The sequence below is a fragment of the Furipterus horrens genome, unplaced genomic scaffold (assembly GCF_987537825.1).
Source record: "Furipterus horrens unplaced genomic scaffold, mFurHor1.1.pri manual_scaffold_3, whole genome shotgun sequence".
NCBI classification, from domain to species: Eukaryota; Metazoa; Chordata; class Mammalia; order Chiroptera; family Furipteridae; genus Furipterus; species Furipterus horrens.
In genome coordinates this window covers 151,599,957-151,614,414 of record NW_028327173.1, presented here as the reverse complement: position 1 = coordinate 151,614,414, position 14,458 = coordinate 151,599,957, and the positions used below count along the sequence as shown (strand labels likewise).

Here is a 14,458-nt window from a genome sequence, read left to right as displayed (position 1 = left end):
TGGACTAGGACATTTATATTAGGTCTCATTTAATCTTCATAAACCCTTTATGTGAGTATACAATACAAGTTCCTTGAGGACTGAGTTTTTGTATGTTTGGTTATTGCTGCATCCGCAGAACCTAAAACAATTCCTGCAACTTAGAAAGCTCTCAATAATTTTTGCTACAAAAAAAAATAATAAGTATATACACAAAATTGCCTCCATTTCTTAGATGCTAAAACTGAGTTTCAGATAGAGTAATTAAATTGCTGAAAATGACAGAGCTAACAAAGACTTTAAACCAAATCTGTCCAATGTTATCAAAGCCTACCCTCTTTGAAGTCATTTTCAACAAAAGGTAGAACTTTCAAAAAATTTACTTACTCCACCTATTATTTAAACTTTGAACACTTCCAAAAAGAATTGGAAGGACCTCGTATAGGAAGCATAAGAAAGCTAAATTGGCTATGTTAATGTCAGATAAAGAAGACTTCATAGCAAGGACTATCATGAGGGATAAACGAGGACATTACATAATTACACAGGATTCAGATATTGACTATCAGCTTGTGCCAGCATCACATTATGTGCCTCCTGATGAAAGGCCACATAACCACCTATAGTCTTGCCAGGGGAATTGAGCATAAATAATAAATATTTTTAATCAGCTGCCAACTTACATGAAACTCAAAGGACAGAGAAGCATAGGGAATGGCATCATAAATATGAAATCAACAAAATCTATTCTGTGAGTAGTACTGATCTAATGCCTCAGGTTCTTTAGATAAAATATATGGAAAATGAAAGGACAGAAGAACACTGTAAGCTAAAAGTAACATGAAAGCTAACAAGAAAGGGCAAGGCCAAAATACAGTATTTAGCAATGCAAGAAGAGATTACTATAAAAGCCTGGTGAGTGGTTACTTCGAAGGGAAGGAGGGGATGGAAATTATAATAGGCCTGTATGATAGTTACAACAGTATTGGCCTCATAATAACTCATTAAGCCATACATTTGCATTATGTGGCTCTTATTATCTTGTTTCAGTTTATAATAAAAAAGTTAAGAAAAAAGCAATATGTTATCTCAGAGCTCAAAACTGATAAAAAGTTATATAAAAGTTGAAAAATGGGGACTTGACAAAAGATAGATCCTAAAGAAGGACTGAAATCCCTCATAATCATGCAGAATAAATTCAAAGCAAAAATATAGACAAGAAAAAGTAGACTCCCTATTCATGACAGAACGATTCATGCTAACAGGCTCCTATAACAGTAGAAATGAGGAGCCAGAGTGTGTACAGTAAATCTAATTAAGAAGTGGGCTCTTAGTCCTTCTTAACCAGAACTGTTCTTGCCTTTTTGATTTCAAGTCCAAATTGGTAAAATTACTCAGAGACCCAAATTACATGCTAAAAATTCAGATTTCTAGATTTAAATTAATTACATACAGGTTAGAAGAGTGATGTGATCAAAGGAAAGCTATCAACCAGCTGAGAAATCATGGGGCGAAGTCTCCCTTTTTTAGGGTGACTTGTTTAGATCTCACATTACTAGGTTAAATTGGAAGTTATTAAGGTCATTTGATGACTGCTTATACTATCTACTACCAAACTTTCTACTAATATGCATCTTATATATGCATAGAAACTACACATGAAAATTACTTATCAGAATGCAAAGCATCATAGGCATTTTCCCTAACATTCAACAGTCAAACATTTTTATCTTTTTAATTATTGTAGCCACGGTACTTGATTCAATGCATGCTATGGTGACATGAATATATGCACTGTGATTCTTCAAATATTGAACATTCAGTGTTTTTACCTTTAATTTTCTCTATTTTACTTAAGCACCTTGGTTATTTTCATGGTGTTTGCTAACACCGGAATTTCTGGCAATAATTATGATAAAATAACTGTATTCTCACAGTGTAGAGTACTAGACTGCAAGCCAGAATACCTGGTTTTAGTCTAAACTTTATCATTAACTAATTCTGTGACCCTGGTCAAGGCAACCTCTAGGAAAGAATTTAGTTTTGCCATCTGTACAATATAAACATTGGATTATATCTAAGATTCAAAAAGAGTATTTTCACTTTAATAGAGGGCTCATGACTTTGAAGGTTTGTTAGATTTCAAAGGGAACAAGTCTCTAATGGTATCAGGTATCATCTCAAACACCTTTCCAGGGTTTGTGATTGACATTGGGTACAGGAGACCACACACAGTTTGCTGCTCTGCTTCTGAGATCAGAGTTCCAAGCCCAGCTACGTCAAACCCCAGGCTCTCAACAGAGGATGGTCCCATCATAGATCCCAATAGAGGGGTCTGGGAATCAAGAATATTGCATACCTTCCCACTTTTAAAATGACTTATTTAAACCCATATGCTCATTTTTCACTCATCAAATTGGCAAAACTTAAAAAAATGACAACACCCAGGATTGGTAGAGCAGTGGGTGAAGGTGCACTGCTATATACTGTTCATTGAACAGCACGTTAGCAAAATCATTTGGGTATCAATTTGGCAGTATATATCAAAACTTTACATTTCATGCCCTTTGATGCAGCAATTTCAATTATTGAAATCTACCCTATTAAGAAAGTTGTATAGGTATATAAATATATGCATGTGAGAGTGAGTTTTATTACCTCATTTGAGATAGTGAAAAACTGGAACAAACTCAAGTATTAATCAAATGAGGGTTGGTTGAATAAAATTAAGTATAAACAGTGAAATTCCATTTAGTTATTGAAAAGAATGAGGAATATCTATATATACTAATATGACATTCATAAGAGATTATTCAATAAAAAATGCAAGTTCTAAAACATAATGTAGAGTATGGCCCCATTCATGAAACTGTAAATGTCTATGTAGATACGTACACATATTCATGCAGATATTTAAAAAAATCTGAAAGACTTCTATGGACTAGAGAGGCCTTGACAATGTGCCTTTTGATCTTCTACACAACTGACGGATGGACCCTGGCTGCTGTGCTCTGAAATCCATCACTGTGTTAGCACAAAAGCCACATTCTCCAGAGGCTGATCTCAGCCGATGACTAAATGCATCAGAGATACTAAAGCAGGCCTATTTCTGGGAGACGCATGACTCTTGACATGAGACTATCTCAAAGACTCCCCATTTGCCTGGTCTAAATTAGAACTATATCACAATCTAAGACCTTGCTTCCCTTCTCCCCTCTCCTCTTCACAGAGCTCAGACCTGCATTGCCAGCCGATGCCTCTGCTTGTCTCCTCTCACACTCCTCATTGTCCCTCACAGGCATTTTCCCTGATAAATCTTTTGCACAGCTAATCCCTTGTTGGCATCTGTTTCACAGAGTGCCCAGACTAACACCAAGCTACTGTGGCTGACTTAGGAAAGTGAAAGCATAGGTAATATTTTTCTGCAGGTAATATTACTTTTGCAAACTTAAAGATTCAAAAATAGTAGTAGCAGCAATCTCCATGTGCTTAAGGTGAATCACTTTTCTGCATGAGCATGCAGGAGTACATGCAGATTCACATACAAATATGCTGGTCCCTCCATTGACAAAGCAGGTAGTGATTCTTACTAAATGTGTGAACAGCACTTTCTAGGTTTTATTCCCATTACATCTCCACCGTGCCCTTGGCAAACAAGTAGATTTTGCAGTATGAACCTCTTTTTTTATATTTTTATTGACTCTATTGGGGTGATATTGGTTAATAAAACCATGCAGGTTTCAAGTATACAACTCTATAATATATCATCTGTGGCAAAATATGTAAATTGTCTTCTTCCATGTCTTCACATCATACTTATGTTAAGGCATAATCTAGAATCTGGACCTCAAAAATGGAGAGAGGCATTGACTTGGCATTAAGGACAGACCTGAGATTCAGACAAGACTAGAGGAGAGGCCTGGAACAAGATGAACCAAGTTATGACAGAGTGAATCCTATAAGTTCTCCTAATACTATTTAAAAGTGAAGAATAACCCAAGAATTTCAAACTACTCTGAGACCTACATGCTATTACCTCCGAGAGTGACCTAGAAAATGGAAGTAAAAAGTTAGGGAGTGGAACATGGGGATATAGAAAACTAGAGCATCGTAAATGAGAAATGGGAGCTAATTTCAGTAATGTGGGAGATGGAATTCTTCTTTGATAGGGGGTAGAAAATGTTTGAGAAATTAGAGGTATTGTGAGTAAAATCAAGAGCTGAATCACCACTGAATCAAACACCTATGCAGAAGGTGGCATTATTTTTCTTTAGCCACCCTCCATAAGGAGGACCAGATGTCTGATGTCTTCAGCCCAGGAGAGATGGAAGAGAAAAATAACAGACCCTGCATCAGCACCCACACCTCCAAGCTAAACTTTTTAAGTCAGAATTCCAAGGATTCAGTAATCATTGAAGTATGAGATTATTTCACCATTCTACCTCTAGAAACTATCTAAGAGAAGGGGATGCCAATTCTCAGACCAGGATGGCAAGAGGTCAGGCCCAAGTCAAGGAGAGTTCTCCAAGAATTCTGAAGCCAATGGCTGGGCACAGCCAGGAGAATCATGATATACTAAGCACACATTCCAAGGGCATTAGCTATGTACATGGGCTCAGAATGGCGGGGACAAAGCTAAGCGTTCCGGGGAGAATAGGGCCAAGCATCAATGGGAAAAGGGCAAAATGAATGTCAGGTTATATTGTATCCAAACTATGACAGGCCATTGGGGTCAGCATCCCAGGAGGAAAAAGAAAGAAAGAAAATGATGTAAAATAAGAGGGTTGAGGTGGAGATAGCCCCTTTATTTCTTCTTCTCCAAAAGCCAGGTTTATGACAACTCCCGGGGGCTCTTTTCAATGTTTGATGCATATGGTCATTCTTGGCTCAGCTCTGCACTAAAATGGCACCTCTGGGTGACAGCAAGAAGTGGAAAGTGTAAGAGGGGAATTCAGTGACATCCAAGGGAAGGGTGAGTGGTTAAAAATTTTGCCAGTTTTCTAAATGACCCAATGGATACTGAACTAATGAGGGGGCCATCATTTCAAGTGATCTCTTCTATCCTTCCAGCTTTCATTTGATTTACTCGGATGTGGGAAACAGTGTATCTTTCACTTGGTTAACTGTGACAAAAATAATTTGTGTTCTTTTCAAGTCCAGGGTCAGCCTGGAGGAGACACCTGCCTTCACACCCTGAGCAGTGGGATTTTGCCCACACAGGGACAGAAGTCAGCTTATGCACATTCTCTGTAGAGCTGCACTGGGACATGACTCGACAAAAGCATTTCCTGCCCAAGCTTGGGCTTCTACAGCATGGCCAATCTTCTGGAAAGCTCCATCCTTCCTTCTATCTCACACGCCTCCGTCAGCACGTGTACTTTGGCAATGCTAGGGATCCAGCTACACCAGCAAACTTTGCTAACCATGAGTTTTCCAGGACAGTCGTCACTTCAAATTATCTGGTTGTCCCCCAAACTCATAAAACTATACTAGAAATTCCATTATCTCCACATCTAAATTATGCCCTCTTGTACCCAGACACAGCATTAAAATTCTCCTACATACTTTTCATCCCAACATTTATTTTAAAATGGACTATAAATCCTTTGCCAAAGAATGGGGGCCCTGCATGGCCAAAAATTGCCTTGAATGCCACCACTTCCTCCTCTCAAACACAAGGCAGAAATTGTCAGAGGACAGAGCTCTTTGCCACCGAAGCCTCATTCTACCTAAGCATCTTCAAGGCAATAGAATCTAAGCTAAGAGTCACTGTCAGTCAATTGTAAATTTGTTCTAGGTTTTGTAAATTTACTTACACTAAAATTTTTCTGTCCAATAGGTTAACGTAGTGCCCCATACAATTCTTTCTTACCTAGGTATCTGTTTTCCAAGACACGGATCTGTATTTTAAGTCTCATCCTGCACAGCAAATCCATTTTAAAAGAAGGTACCTGTGTTGATAGTTCCTTTATCCAAGGAATGTTTCCCTTACTGCAGAATTTCATGAGTTTAAGAAGGTAGGTAATACAGAGCTCAGGGCCCTCCTGCCACTTCAAATGGAATTATGTAGGAGACTCTGATTCCACCTGTGCCCAACACAAGCCCAGTGCATAAGTAAAACTTTTGTTCAGATAAGGACCTTGTATGCTTTAATGAAATAAAGTGACTAAGTCAGGAGTCCACCTCTTATTGATGATAAAATAACAAAAATGCAGAGAGTTTACATTCATCAGAAGTACCTGAGTTCTCTCTCATAGCCAGGAAGGTGTAAGGAAGAATGGAAATGATTGTTCTTACTCCCTACATCTTATCACACCATCAGAAATGTGTGCACACATGAATCATGCCCATAAAAGGACGACTTGGAGATATGTTTATTATAACAGAGCTGTTTCAGAAAATGTTTGGTGTCTGGGGGATCATTTTAAGGATGATAATTAGCATTCATGTACTGCCTTCAGAAGCAGTTCTGTATTAGCAATGTTGTTTAATTTCTGAATTTTTAACGTCACTTTTTTTAAGTTCTATAAAGATGGAGATGAGACTCAACACTGGCTGAACTATCTGAGGACCGTGTACATGGATAATAATAGTAACCTAAAACTTTTGGAGCAATTGCTGTAATTTTCCATTTCAGCCACAATTTTAAATACTGAGTTGCAGGCTACAGAGGGTAACCTGGCTCCTTAGTAAATTTATAGCAAATGAATAAAAAGGGTAGAGAACTATTTTCTTTTGAACACAGAAGAAAAGACAGGTTGGTTACCAATGCTGGATTGTGTTTAATGACCAAAAATCATAAGGACAATATATTCATAAGCTTTTTTCTTCTCAAACTAAAACCATCATGATGAGATTACAAGAACGGAAAGCCAAGTCTTTTTTCGCTTTGATTGTCTACTTGGAGGTACTTACAGAATTGGAATTTGCAAGACCTTAGGACTTGGCCCTTATATATTTTAAGGATGTATTATATTATAATAAACCTTAGAAACAAACTAAATGTCCACCAATCAAATAATAGTAAAAGAAAGTTGCCATCATCTGCACAGAGGAATAATATGAAACCATTAAAGTTATCTTTGAAGAATTTGTAATTAAATAAGGAAATATATAGACGCACACACAAGTTTTTTTTTAAGAAAAGTTTTACTAATTGTTAATATTGCAGCAAAATTATTGCAATGGATTTAAAAGGCAAACACATTATTATAGCCTATAAAGTAAAAAGATGTTTTATACAATTAAAATATTATACAGACCTATTTATTAACTAACACACCCATAAAAGAAATTAAATCTGAAAGATTAAATCCAATATTAGCACCTACAATATCTCTGAAAGTAAGATTTCTTACTGTTTCATTCCCTCCTAATATATTTAACTCTCCCCCAAATATGGTACTCTCAAAAAACCTCAAAGAGGAATGAAAAGCATAAGAAGCCTGATACTGAAAACATACAGCCAAAAGAATTACAAATATTGACTCAGACTTGAGAATTTTAGTTGGAAATAACTTACTGTACTTGAACCAATCATGAGATTTCTGTGCAATGAATACTATATATGTGTGTGTGTGTATACATACATATGTATGTGTGTATATATATATATAGACAGTCTATGAATTATAAGGTTTGCCAGTAGAAATAGTTAAAAATTAGCAAATACAGTATTATTCCTATCAATTTTTTTCTCATAAGTTATATTTATAACAAAACTGTAACTAAAATATTTATTACACTTGCTCATTACACTTTCAGGGACATAGCAGGGGCATTTATGTGTTTGAGGGTTTAGCATCCACTTAATTGTACTTACTTATTTTTGTAAGGAACAAGCAACACATACCACATCTTTCTAACATTCAAGGTAATGCAATAAGAACAAAATTCTCCAAACAAAAATAACTGGAAATTGTATTAAATACTGTTTTATTAGAAATAATTGCAATAATAAAACAAATAACACATTTTTCCAATGAACTTCAGTTTGAGAAACTTAACAGCAGAAATAGATCTTTAAGATTTGAGTTATGGCAAAACTGATAGTTGTTTGAAATCTGGGAGATGCAGTAACAAAACCACAGACAGCCTACTCTATACTAAAATCCTGAAGAAAATCACTTTGTTAATTTGGGGAAAGAAGACTGAACACTGGCTAAGATGTAACTTTGACATCTATAGCCACCTGGTAAGCTGGCCCAAGGAATGAAGAGAACCATTGGTACTGGTGGCAGATAAGAAATAAACTGCATTGGGCTGACCAACTGCATATTTTATTAATGGCTTTGAATAAAAAAGGTGAAATGCTTCATTTTCTCAGAAACTAATGAAAAGATTACAGAGTTCTGCACAATTTGGAGACACAAAGTGGGTGCTGAGCGACTAGAGGTCACTCCAGGTGTGGAATTTTAGAAAGTCCTTGGAGTAAAGAGCACCGTGGCTCTGGCAGCAGATACAAAGGAATGACACTCTGGAGAGGAGGTAGGGGATGCTCTGCAACTGGCCAGTGGACAGATGATGGCCCCAGTTGGAGCTGGGATCTTTAATTCTGTGGTTTATCTTCCACTGCTCATCCCTCTGTCTTCATAAAGGGTAATTTCAATAACTCGAAGTCCTCTCTCAATGGGATCTGTCAGGAGGAGGCCTTGGGGAGCAGATACTGTATCTTCTCATTCTGCTCTTGAATGTATTTGGACGTTTTCTTCAGAACCTTCTCATAAGGAGTTTCCATACATAAGAAGATAGTGTATGCTGTTAAACAAGCCAAACAGCCTTCAAGATATGACTGACCCTCAAGTTTCTCTGCTTCTGCATAAAGGTTATTTAGAGTTCGAACTGTTTCTTCAAACTGCTGCTTACCAATCCGGTTCTCCAGCTCCGCGGGGAACTTGGTCTGGAACTGGCAGCACGTGCCACTGCTATAGTATCGCTGAATGAATACCTTCCTGAACACCGGCGCCTGCTGCGGTCTCGTGGCGAGCACAGGACGGGCCGCGCCGCCTCCTCTGCCCTCCAGCCGCTGTTGCGCCGCCTGTGCCGTCTGCGCCACCACTTATGACTTTCCAAGCATTTTGACAAAAGTTACCCTCTGTGGAGAAAGTCTGAAAGCGTAGGGTAGAAAAGAACTTACTTGTCATTATTATACTATCTGAATTTTTTATTATAAAACTATTTTTATTTAAAAAAATAACTGGATGTGCAGTATAATTACACATAGCAATGAATATATCTCTTTATTTTCTTCCTCATACTTTTCTGTATTTTCCAAATATTCTTCAAAATACATGTATTGCTTTTTAACAAGAGGAAATATACATATTTTTTAATATGTCACAGTAATCTATTAAAAGTTCATTTTGAGCCCTGGCCTGGTTGTTCAGTTGGTAGGAGTGTCATCCCACACACCAAAAGGTTGTGGGTTCGATCTCTGGTGGGGCACAACTTAGGTTGCAGGTTCAACTCCCAATCGGGGCGCATACAGGAAGAGCATTGATCAAAAAGTTCATTTAGGTTTTTTTCATAAGATAGCGCTTAGTTGTCTTTAACTTCATTTGAAACACTTTTGTTAGATTGTATTATCACAGCTGTTATATCAGCGTGCATTTAAAAAGAAGTTATCAAAATTGGTAAATTTTTGTTTAGTCATTTTAATATTGAAGAAGGAAGAAAATATGCAACATTTTCAGCACATTATGCTTTATTATTTCAAGAAAAGTAAAATTACAACTGAAATGTAGAAAAATGTTTGCACAGTGTATGGAGAAGTTGCTGTGACTGATCAAACATGTCAAAAGTGATTTGCGAAGTTTCATGCTGGAGATTTCTCACTGGACAATGCTGCACAGTCAGGTAGACCAGTTGAAGTTGATAGTGATCAAATAAAGACAGTAACTGAGAACAATCAATGTTATACCACATGGGAGATAGCCAACATACTCAAAATATCCAAATCAATACAGTTATTGGTAAAAGTGAAAAACATGTTTTTTATTTTATAGAAAAAAACCTAAATGGACTTTTTGGCCAATCCAATATGTATCTCCTCTGATAAGGGTTTAAAAAAATAAAACTTATTTTGACAAATTAAAAAACCCTGGGTACAGCCTGTGGGATTTCCCTCACCATAGAGCATGAGACTCTGACTCTCCAGAATCTGGGAGGACAGACTCTTCTGAGAGAATAGGCACAAACCATAAACTTTACACATCTGGAAGAGGTTTAAATAACATTGTCACGCAATGAGACTTTGAACCAAGAGTCTCTAGCATACTCAAACCCCAATTTATGTGGGAGCTACTCTTTGTTATTGAATATCCAGGAATTGCATAGCTAGGAAATGTGAAATGTATTCATTATGAAAAATTAGAAGATATGAACTAGAGATCAAGATAGGTTTATGTTTTTCTTTAAAAGGATAAGGACAATACCAAAATATTAACAATAGAGGTTTTTATATTACTGAAGTATCTATAAACTAATTTAAAAATTAGTTGATGACTAAATTACATTGGATTGTCCAGATCTTCTTTTCTAGAGAAAAAAAATAACCCTCAATAGTGACACAGAAAGACAATCAGGTACATTGTTAAGAAGAGGAAGCAAATTATACAACCTTATGCAGAGCATGATTCTACTGAATCGGTGACGTCGGTGGATGGATGAATCGCTGGATGGGTGGGTGAATGAAAAGACAAATAGAAAAAAGGAAACAAAGGAATAAGGAAGAGAGGGGACAAAGTTAGGAGGAAGAGAAGGAGGAAAAATTATTAATCAGCTTCTAAGATTGCTTTTTCTGAGTGGTAGAACTATAATACTTTTAGTACCTTCTTTTTATTCCTTGATGTTTCTGATTTTTCTAGAATAAACATGATGATGTTTTTAGTGTCTAAGTTAAATTGATGCTGGTGAGGGAATTAGCCATGGGAACTGAATGCACTTTCCTTTAACTTGTCACCCTCCTAGGCAAGTCTTAACAACAATATAGTCTGAAATCAGGCTTACTAAAGTCCACCCAACCTAGCTACAGTAGAACTTGGACTTCAACCCTGGTTTGTGAATCTCAAAAGAGATTTGTTCCAAAGTCTTGGGCAAGGGGTTTTAAGTATTTTCATTTTAGCAAAACAATAAGACATTCTTTCTATCTCCTAAGGAGTCTTCACACATTAATTCTCAGAACTAATGGCCTCCGTAAGTCAATAATAAATTTATACGCTAGGTATAAAGATCAATTTGTGCTCTCTGTAAAGAAAGGAGATAGGGTCTGTTTTTGGCTCATTGTTTCTTTTTAAGCCTTCTGAAGAACCAGGATGAAAAACTCCTCCCCAGAAACTAGGATCCAGGAAGAAGGAGCCCTTGTTTAAAACACTGCTGTGGAGGAAATAAAATTGGGAGCATTACTGACTACTCTAAACTTACATCTTTGCAAAATAAATGTATGTTCTGTTTCCACAGAGCCCAGCTCACTGGTTTGCAGAACAATCTGGTACTTTCATCAGGAAGAGTGATTACTACATGGGTAGTTGCTGGAAACAATATCTATTGTCCCGATTACTCACTGTCAAGTATTCCTTGTAATCCGATCAGTGAAACATTGTTATCTAAGAGCAGTCTGCACAGAGTCCCTCACACTGTTATCTGTGCTTTTGTGAAGAGAAGGGTTTAGCCTGTACTGTTGGAAAACAGGAATGCAAGTTTTCCAAACTGCTTCAGCTGTTTCACTGAAAATGCCATCCTCACACCCACTTCTTCCTGCCATCGAACCCAACAATCCAACTGAATGATACTGAAGTGCGATCTCATGGGCCATGCCATCAGGCTCATACACACATGTTTGATTAGTTGAGCAAGCAATATGGCCAGGAAACAAAAGTATCCTTTATGCCAAAAAAAAAATGGTGATCAGGAGGATGGATAGAGAAGAAAAATAATTATTAAGTTATTAGAAGTAGTTGCTCTGAAAGGGTCTGTTTCCTAAGTAGCAGAAGATTCTCTACATGTATCTCAATTGAAACAAAAAGCATTTCAGAACTTGGGACCTGAGTGAAAATCTTTCCAAGCCTTTCAGGGGAGCCAGATAAGGACAAAGGCCAATGATAGGCTAGGTTCAGTATTCAGAATTAAGGTTCATATCCAAAATTCTACACTTAGATTCTGTACCCACTTGATCCACACTTGTCTCAGTGCACAGCTTGTCCTCCCACCACATCACTATGAGTGTCCACCTGTCCCATTCATTAAATCACAGGACCAGGGTTTAGGAGGTCTTGTTGTACCCTAGAAGCTTGACTTGAGACTTTAATATTGTTTTTGTTAAGACTTGTTTCTGGACAGTGGACAAACTAAAAGGAAGCTCATGCCATTTCCAGGCAGAGGTCACAGAAAGGGGCCTCTCAGAAGAGGCTCACCCAGTGAATTATCATCACCTGAGGAAGCTGGGGACAGTGAACCAATGATCCTCTGTGGGTGGGTGGTTCCAGAGAGTTTCACTCACCATCTTACTTATTTGCTCCAGAGAAATGTTTGGGAGTTCTTCATTGTATAGTAGAGTATTCCCTTCCAAAAGTAATATTGATTTGGCCTAGTAATCCCAATTTCCGGATTGCAGTAGCATCAATTTTGTCTATCAGATTTGTGTAACAGGCTAACTCCAACTGGCTTAGGTTCCCAGAAAATACCAATAATGGTAATAGTAGTAATAATTATAGTGGTAAATATTTGACACCAAGTGCCAGGTAATATTCTAAGCATTATTATATGTTACCCTCTCTGAGCCTCAGTTATCCTACATGCAAAATGGGACTGGTAATAGTACCTGAACCATTGAGTTGTTATAAAGATTAAATGAACTTCTGGTCAAAATGGAGGTGTAGGTAGACATGCCTCACCACCTCATGCAACCATAGAAAGAATTACAACCAGATCTCAAAAACAAATAACAACCAGAACCATCAGAAAACTGAGCTACATAGAAGTCCAAAAATCAAGGATTTAAAGAAGCCACATTCATCCAGATGGGTAGGGGGGTGGAGTTGAGGACACAGGGTAGAGAGGCAGTGAGAAGTGGTGGTGGAAGCAGAATGGATGGTCCCACATTTATGTATGGTGGATAAAAATTGGGAGGGATACCCTGGGAGTGAGCTATCCCAGACCCAGGCCAGACTGCATGGTCCAGGGTTTTAGCACTGGGGAGATAAACCACCATTACCTCTGGCTGTAAAAAAACCAGTGGAGGTTGGGGCAGTGGAAGAAACTACTGGATTTTTGCTGCTTAAAGAACCTGCATGTTCTTATAACATACGCAAACCCCAGCTGGAAGGGTACCAATCGCATACAGGAAGTGGGTGAAGTGACTAAAAATGTGGAGAGTGCTGAGCAAATTGCCAGAAACCAGGCAGTGGTATTGTCTCCTCTCCAAGCTCCACCACCACACACAGAGTCATAAAGTGGTGAAGCAGATTTCCCTGCTCTGGCAATTATCTAAGGCTTCACCCCACACAATTTACAGGTGCCTTTACTGCATAGGACACACTACTAAAGCAGGGAGTAAAAGCAGCTCTATCTAACACACAGGAACAAATACACAGAGGCTGCAAAATTGAGGAGGCAAAGAAATATGGCCCAACTGAAAGAACAGAACAAAACCTCAGAAAAAGAACTAAATGAAATGGAGATAGCAAACCTATCAGATGCAGAGTTTAAAACACTGATGATCAGAATGCTCAAAGAACTGACTAACTACAGCAACAACATAAAGCAAGAAATAAAGGTTTAAACTAAGTGAAATAAAGAAAAATATACAGGTAACCAACAGTGAAGAGAAAGACACCAGGATTCAAATCAATGATTTGAAACAAAAGGAAGAAATAAACATTCAACCAGAACAGAAAGAAGAAACAAGAATGCAAAAAAAAAAAAAAAACAAGGAGAAGCTTAGTAACCTCTGGGACAAGTTTAAATGTACCAACATCTGAATTATAAGGTGCCAGAAGGAGAAGAGGAAGAGCAAGAAATTGAAAACTTATTTGAAAAAAAAAAAAAATGAAGAAAAGCTTTCCTAATTTGGTGAAGGAAATAGACATACAAGTCTAGGAAGCACAGAGTCCCAAACAAGTTGGACCCAAAGAGGACTACTCCAAGCACATCATAATTAAAATGTCAAAGGTTAAATATAAGAGGGAATCTTAAAGGCAGCAAGAGAAAAGCAGAGTTATCTACAAAGGAATTCCCATAAGACAGCTGATTTCTCAAAAGAAACTTTGCAGTCAACAAGGGGCTGGCAAGAAGTATTCAAAGTAATGAAAGTCAAGGACCTATAACCAAGATTACTCTATCCAGTAAAACTATCATTTAGAATGGAAGGGTAAATAAAGTACTTCCTAGTCAAGGTAAAGCTAAAAGAATTCATCATAACCAAGTGAGTATTACATGAAATGTCAAAGGGACTTACTTAAGAAAAAGAAGATCAAAACTACAA

At 37.5% G+C, this 14,458-nt stretch overlaps 1 pseudogene; it reads right to left on the bottom strand.

The window, feature by feature from the left end:
- Positions 1-8,523: 8,523 nt before the first annotated feature.
- Positions 8,524-14,458, bottom strand: part of LOC150016429 (golgin subfamily A member 7-like) — a 101,202-nt pseudogene continuing 95,267 nt past the window's right edge.